The sequence below is a fragment of the Ammospiza nelsoni genome, chromosome 1 (assembly GCF_027579445.1).
Source record: "Ammospiza nelsoni isolate bAmmNel1 chromosome 1, bAmmNel1.pri, whole genome shotgun sequence".
Classification (NCBI taxonomy): domain Eukaryota; kingdom Metazoa; phylum Chordata; class Aves; order Passeriformes; family Passerellidae; genus Ammospiza; species Ammospiza nelsoni.
The window spans coordinates 39,286,221-39,292,220 of NC_080633.1; the positions used below are offsets into that span (position 1 = coordinate 39,286,221).

General features: G+C 48.2%; 1 protein-coding gene across 3 annotated transcripts in view; it reads right to left on the reverse strand.

The window, feature by feature from the left end:
- The window catches only part of THRB (thyroid hormone receptor beta), a 156,599-nt gene extending 151,154 nt beyond the window's left edge, over positions 1–5,445 (reverse strand). The window contains exon 1 of one of the 3 annotated variants that reach the window (XM_059468289.1): positions 5,290–5,445. The gene's annotated coding sequence lies outside the window, so the exon portion shown is untranslated. Of the gene's footprint in view, positions 1–5,059; positions 5,214–5,289 lie in introns of those variants that run through there. The other 2 variants (XM_059468305.1, XM_059468297.1) reach the window with 2 other exon arrangements.
- Positions 5,446–6,000: the final 555 nt, after the last annotated feature.

Here is a 6,000-nt window from a genome sequence, read left to right on the forward strand (position 1 = left end):
CTCCACACCTGCCAAAGTGGAGCTGGGCTGGAGCACATGGCAAGGAGCTGGCACAGTGGAATCAAGAGAAACAATGCAAAGTCAAGAGTGGGAGGTGTGGAGATAACAGGATACTAAAGGGGGCCAAGGTGCAAAACCAAGTCAGGGGAAGAAAGATGTGAAGGTCTGCAAATGAAAATGTAAGAAAGGAAAAGGACCACAGTTCAAGAACCTTGTACAGATGTAGATAATCACAGCAAACATGACACACAACTCAAGGAAGCCAACTTGCAATGGTGATGAAAAAAGCTCTTCTTACCCACAGAAGTATATTTTTTCTTGTGAATGTTTTGAAAATGGTTCATCCATATGCATGTCACTAAGATATCAGTTAGTGAGCAATTGTTCAAGGATCCAACTACTTACGTAGTTGACAGATACTTCTAATTTTCTTCAAAGAGCTCCTTTATTTTCCTACACCACAGCTGTTGCAAAGCACATCTTACTGTCAAGCAACATTGGTGCTGTACCTGTGGCATGCAGTTCATGCCAACCAACTCTCGTGAGGTATCCAAGACAGTTAAACATCAAAAATGAAAAAAAAAAAAATTAGCAGGTGAGCAGAATGAACTTCTGCCCGAGATAAAACAGTAATCATTGTGTATGCAAACATACATGTGATTTGGTTCTACATGTACCAACTTCACTCCACCCAGAAGAAGAAAGACTTAATGCTTGGTTTGACTCTAAATACACTTGATGAGACATTGATCTTCTTGCTCTGTTTTTACCTTACTGTTAGGCAGCTTGATAATCAGTCCTTTCATTTCTTCCAATGGAAAAACAGAACCCTAACTTATTGGGTTAGGTTCACCAGAGGACACAGAACAGTCTAGAATGATCATACCGCTCTCATGCCTATAATCTAATTATAACATAAGAGTATTTTAGTGCATCAGTAAAAATTATTACAGCTTCTCTATATTTAAGACACGTGAGGATACAGAGTATTTTTTAAACTGTGGTTTAATCCTTTGTTCTTTCATTAGTTCACTAGTTTCACAGGATATTTAATTTCTAATAAGCTAAAATGGATTAGAGTAAAATGAGAATTTTTATTACCAAAGGCATTCAAAATTGAATACTCAGGTTAACTTTGGTATGTCAAAAAAACCCCATTTTATTTGCTTTCAATTTACTCCTCTCTAGTTGCAGGCTTACATGCACTTTGGCAGTGTGACCATACACTGAAAAGGTTAACAACAGACACAACTTTTCCAACCAGTCTTTTTACTTTCATTGTCCCCCTACTATGACCATATTTAAATTAAGTAGTTGTGATGAATAGTGGAAACAATCTCATTCACGTGTTGTGAATTAAATGAGAGAAACAACTTATGCAAGACTCAATTACTTTATTCAAAATGTCCTCTTGGACCACATACAACTGATGGAATAACACAGAATTAAAGGAATACAATTGTTTAATCTTTACACAGAAATTTATCGTCTGCCCTTGACTTTAATGACGAAGGTTCTCATAACACATGCAAACATTGTTTGTTTAGTTATCCCTGTACAACACATAAAATCCTAGCTCATCCCTAAGAAGGGAGATTATTTCTCCACTGCACCATTAATGACAAGTTTAAAAAACGCCAGCAGCAGTACTGCCACATTAGTGGCTATGTGAATTATTCTGCTAACTCTTTTGATGGGATAAATTAAGCCAAGGAGTTCCCTGGACTAAGACTTCCTCTCCCACCCAGAGGCATTCCTTCAGTTAAGCAGATAGAAGGAAAGGACCTTGGTGACTTGGGCAGAATTCTGTTGTCATACACCTGAAGAGTTACCAAACAGCTATTATTTATTTACTTAAATGGGGCCGTGCAGGAGAGAATCTTGTATTACACACATAGCCATTTCTGATATTTGGAAAGAAGGGAACAAAGATGAACTGTGGAACTATTAGGAAAATCCTTCCTGATTGATCCTCCGACCGTTTCTGACAGTGAACTCACACATTTATATCCTGGCCATAATCTCTGCAAACCCAAGGCATGGATGTGCTGCCTCAGTCCCTGCAGGTAGGTGAAGAATGCCCCAGCACTATCTCCACCTTTCCTCCAGAGGCCAGATTCTCATGGGTTTTGGAAATCCCACAGGAAAAAGGACAAGATGGAGAAAAGATGCAGCTCTGCACTGCTACCCTGCACCTTGCAGTACAGCTCTGCTTTCTGCCACAACAGCCATCTCTCATTTAAGAGCAAATTAATTTGGCTGGGAAGATTAGCACTTTCCAAGTCCTAGGAGGAAATCCAAGGCATGAGGGCTCACAGTAATTGTGTTTCACCTGCTTTCCCTCATCTCAGCTTATTTACCTGAGCTTCTTTCACATGCATGTCTCTTTTGCCTTCTTCTACTCTAAGTAACAAGCAAACCCCAAATCAGTGAACCAGAATATGATGGTGGAGAGATAATGAGCTCCAGAATTTCCTTTTCCAAGGAGCCAAAATTCCTGGTCTCACCCTTCCGGTGGCAAATGAGATTCTTGCTGGAGGACGTCCTGCCTCAAATCAGGTGGGTTTTTTTGAGGTTTCATCCCTTGACTCCCTTCCAAATGGAATCAAATTTCAAGACAGGCTACACTAGACAACAAACTCTGACAAACTTCCATAATTTAAGTTTAGCAGTCCTTCTCCTCCCTACTTTCTCTTGGCTGGGGTTTTACATATAGCCAAGAGGAAAAATCCTGCTCATCATCAACAACAGGGAAGCCAGGAGAGAATATATGCCTACCACAGGTATGTGTTATTCTGCAAGCTTCTTCACAGAACACCAGTATCTGTTATCACTAACAACTTTCTCCTCTTCACATTTGTAAGGAAAAAAACCCAAAACACAAAAGACAGCAAACAACTATATATACTGGACAAGGGAAGTACAACATGGACATCAGAGAAAGCATGTCTTATGACATAAGATGTCCAGCTCCTGCAAGGTCTTGGAAAAGTACCTGTAGAAACCTGTCTCCAGTGTAAGTAGCCTTCAGAAAAAGCACTTTCAATTTTTTCAAAATTGCCCACGTCATACTCACATAATAGGAAATGATCAGATAATAAAATTAATGCTGCAGCATGTAAGAGAACAAATAAAAAACACCACCACTTTCTACTAAGCAAAAGAACATTCTCACAAAGAAAGAGACAGCACACAAAAAAATTGACTTTACATAATGACTTGGATATGCAAAGAATTTCAAAAGGACTGAACAGTTTAGAGTAGCCATGATATGCTAAACACCAGCTCATACAGGATTCTATCCAAAATCAGTAAAAATCAATGGCAGATTTTCCATCAACTCTAACAGACTTTGGTTTGAGCCCTTTCAGTTCTGGAAATCAGAGTCCACAGAGTTAAAAGCAGATGAAAACCACAGCTAAATCCTGCCTTTTCCACCATGGAGCCATAAGACATTTGAATTTCCATCCAGCAGCAGCGCCCTCGGTTTCACAACTGGTACGTCAGGACTAGATTATTCCATCATTAGCAAGTAACAATGGAACACACCAGCTCATCCAAAGGTCACCAATTCAAATAAACTGGAAGAAGGCTGAGACTAATTTAAGGGTCCTGGGACTAATATGAAGGGTGATTTCATGCCAGTTGGCAGAAAAGAAAAAAAGCCTTGTCAGGAAGGAAGTAGGCAAACACAGTTTCACAAAACTTTTGTTGTTATTGCATCTTAAACAACTGTTCTATGAGAAAGTGAAGGGCTAAACTTTCCAGTGATTTCCTCCAGGTTCTTCACTTTAAAATGGCCATACATTCAGATAGCTGTGATATTTAGAGTTCAAATAAGGGACAGAACTCAAGCCTCTCTGTGAGGCAACGCAACTAACCAATGCAACTGCATTGATTATGGTAAATTCTCCTGAAAATTACCTATTACAGAAATTTCTTGTAAAAGAGCAAACCCTTTGCTCTGTTGTTTTGGTTTTTCTTCTCAAATGTTTATTCAGAAGGGAAAACAGGAACCAAAAAATCTATAAAATTGTCTCAACACACAAGTAGTACTGAACTATAAAAGGAAAACAAACCATTTTTTATAAAAATATCCAGTCTATCAATTATGCAAGCATACATTTACGACAGACTAAGTTTTGTAAATAAACGCTAAATATGTTACTATAACTAGCAGATGGCTCAGTTCGAATACACGAATTTTGTGTTAAAATACTAAAGGGAACACGGCTTATACTGTAGAAAAAAATGTCCAGTTTGCCTTCCTGGTCAGACCCGGTATTTTTACAGCATTTTTAACCTGTGTTTCGCCTTCCTCCATCCGCATCACAGGAGGGTAAACAAGGTTTCGGGGGACCACGGGGCAATGGGGCTCCTACCACTCACCAGAACAGGTGCGATCCCTCCTTCCTACCGGCACCTCGCCGACAATTTTGTCTTTGCCTTTTTACTCGTACGCTGCCTGATCAATCCACCCACTACAAGCCTTCCTCGTCTATATCCAGTTAACAATTAACACATTTGGCTTTTTAACTTCGCGGATTTCTGTCGTTGTCGTCGCCGTCGCTTTAGAAAGTCAAATAGAAAACTTCAATGGATAAACTCTTAACGGGGAAATACCACCTATGCTGCAAACATAAATAAATCAGGAAGCGCCGGCAGCCGCTCCCCCCGCGGTGATGAATACCGGCGGTGCCGCGGCTCCCTCCCTCGCTGCCTGCCTGCCCTCCCGGCCGGGCCGCGCCGCCGCTCGCCCCCCGCCACCCCTGGATGCTGCTGCTGCTGCTCCTGCGGGCGGGCGGCGCCCCGACGGCCCGGCGGAGCTCCGTCCCCGGCAGCGTTTGCGCGTCGCTGCCGCCGCTCTCCCCGCCGGTGACGGCTAAATATAGAGAGCGGCCGGGAGCGCGGCTCGGCTCCCCGGCGCTCGCCCCGCAGCTCCCCGGGGCGCTCCGGGACGCCAACCTGCGGAGCCGGCAGCCCCCGCTCGCCCACGCCCACGGTCGGGCGCGCTGCCCGCCGAGCGCAGCCCGCGGACTGACCCACCCGCGGCACTTACCGGGGAGCGCTGCCCCGCGCCGCTCGCCGCCCGCCCTCCCGGGCGCGGTGCGGTGCGGTGCCTCTCGCCGCGTCCCTCCCGCCAGCCGCCGTCTGGCTGCGGACGTGACCTGGATTCCCCCCGCCTGCGCCGCCGCCTCCCGCGGGGCCGCGCACACGCCGCGCCGCGCTGCGCCCCCCCGGCCCGGCCCGGCCCGGCCCGGCCCCGCCCGCCCCGCCGCCAGCGCTCACCTCCGGCCGCGGCCACCCGACCGGACCCGCCTCGCCGCGCCTCCCGCCGCCCCGAGCGACGCGCGGCGGAGCGGAGCCCAGCGCTGGTTACGCAACGCGCCCCGCGGCCCCTCCGCGCCGCGGAGAGGGTCGCCGGTAGGCGGGCGCGGGGCGGAGGGAAACCGCGGCGGAGCCGGAGCCGAAACCGCCCCCGGCGGCCACTTGTAGCGCCGCTGGAGCCGGGATCCCCCCGCGGGCGGTGCCCGGCAGGGCGGGCCCCGGGGCGCCGCCGGTGACCGCTTCGCCCCGGGGGCTCCGACGGAGAGGTGCGGGCGGCGAGCGTCTGCGGGCCCGGGGAGCCGCTGCGCGGGCACCGCGACGCTTCTCTGCTTCGAGTATTAAAATCCCGTGACCGCGGGTCGTCCTGTCAGAGCGACACGGGCACGGGAAAGGAGGAGGATTCCCCGCGCTCTGAGGCCGAAGGCAGCGGCCCCCGCTAACAACTGTGCCGCGCCTCAGCCTCCGGAGCGGGCAGCCGGGGCAGTCGCGGCGCTGCGCAAACACGAAGTTAAAGGGCTTGTTGATGGCACGTCCCGCATCCGGCTGGGTTGTCCCGCTGTTGACTCGCATGCTTTTCCCATGGGCTTTGGCCAGGCACACCCTGCTGCGAGGCTGTATCCCAAGGGTGCGGGCAGCCTCGGTGGCTGCCGGCGGCTGGCTGTCCCCTCTCTG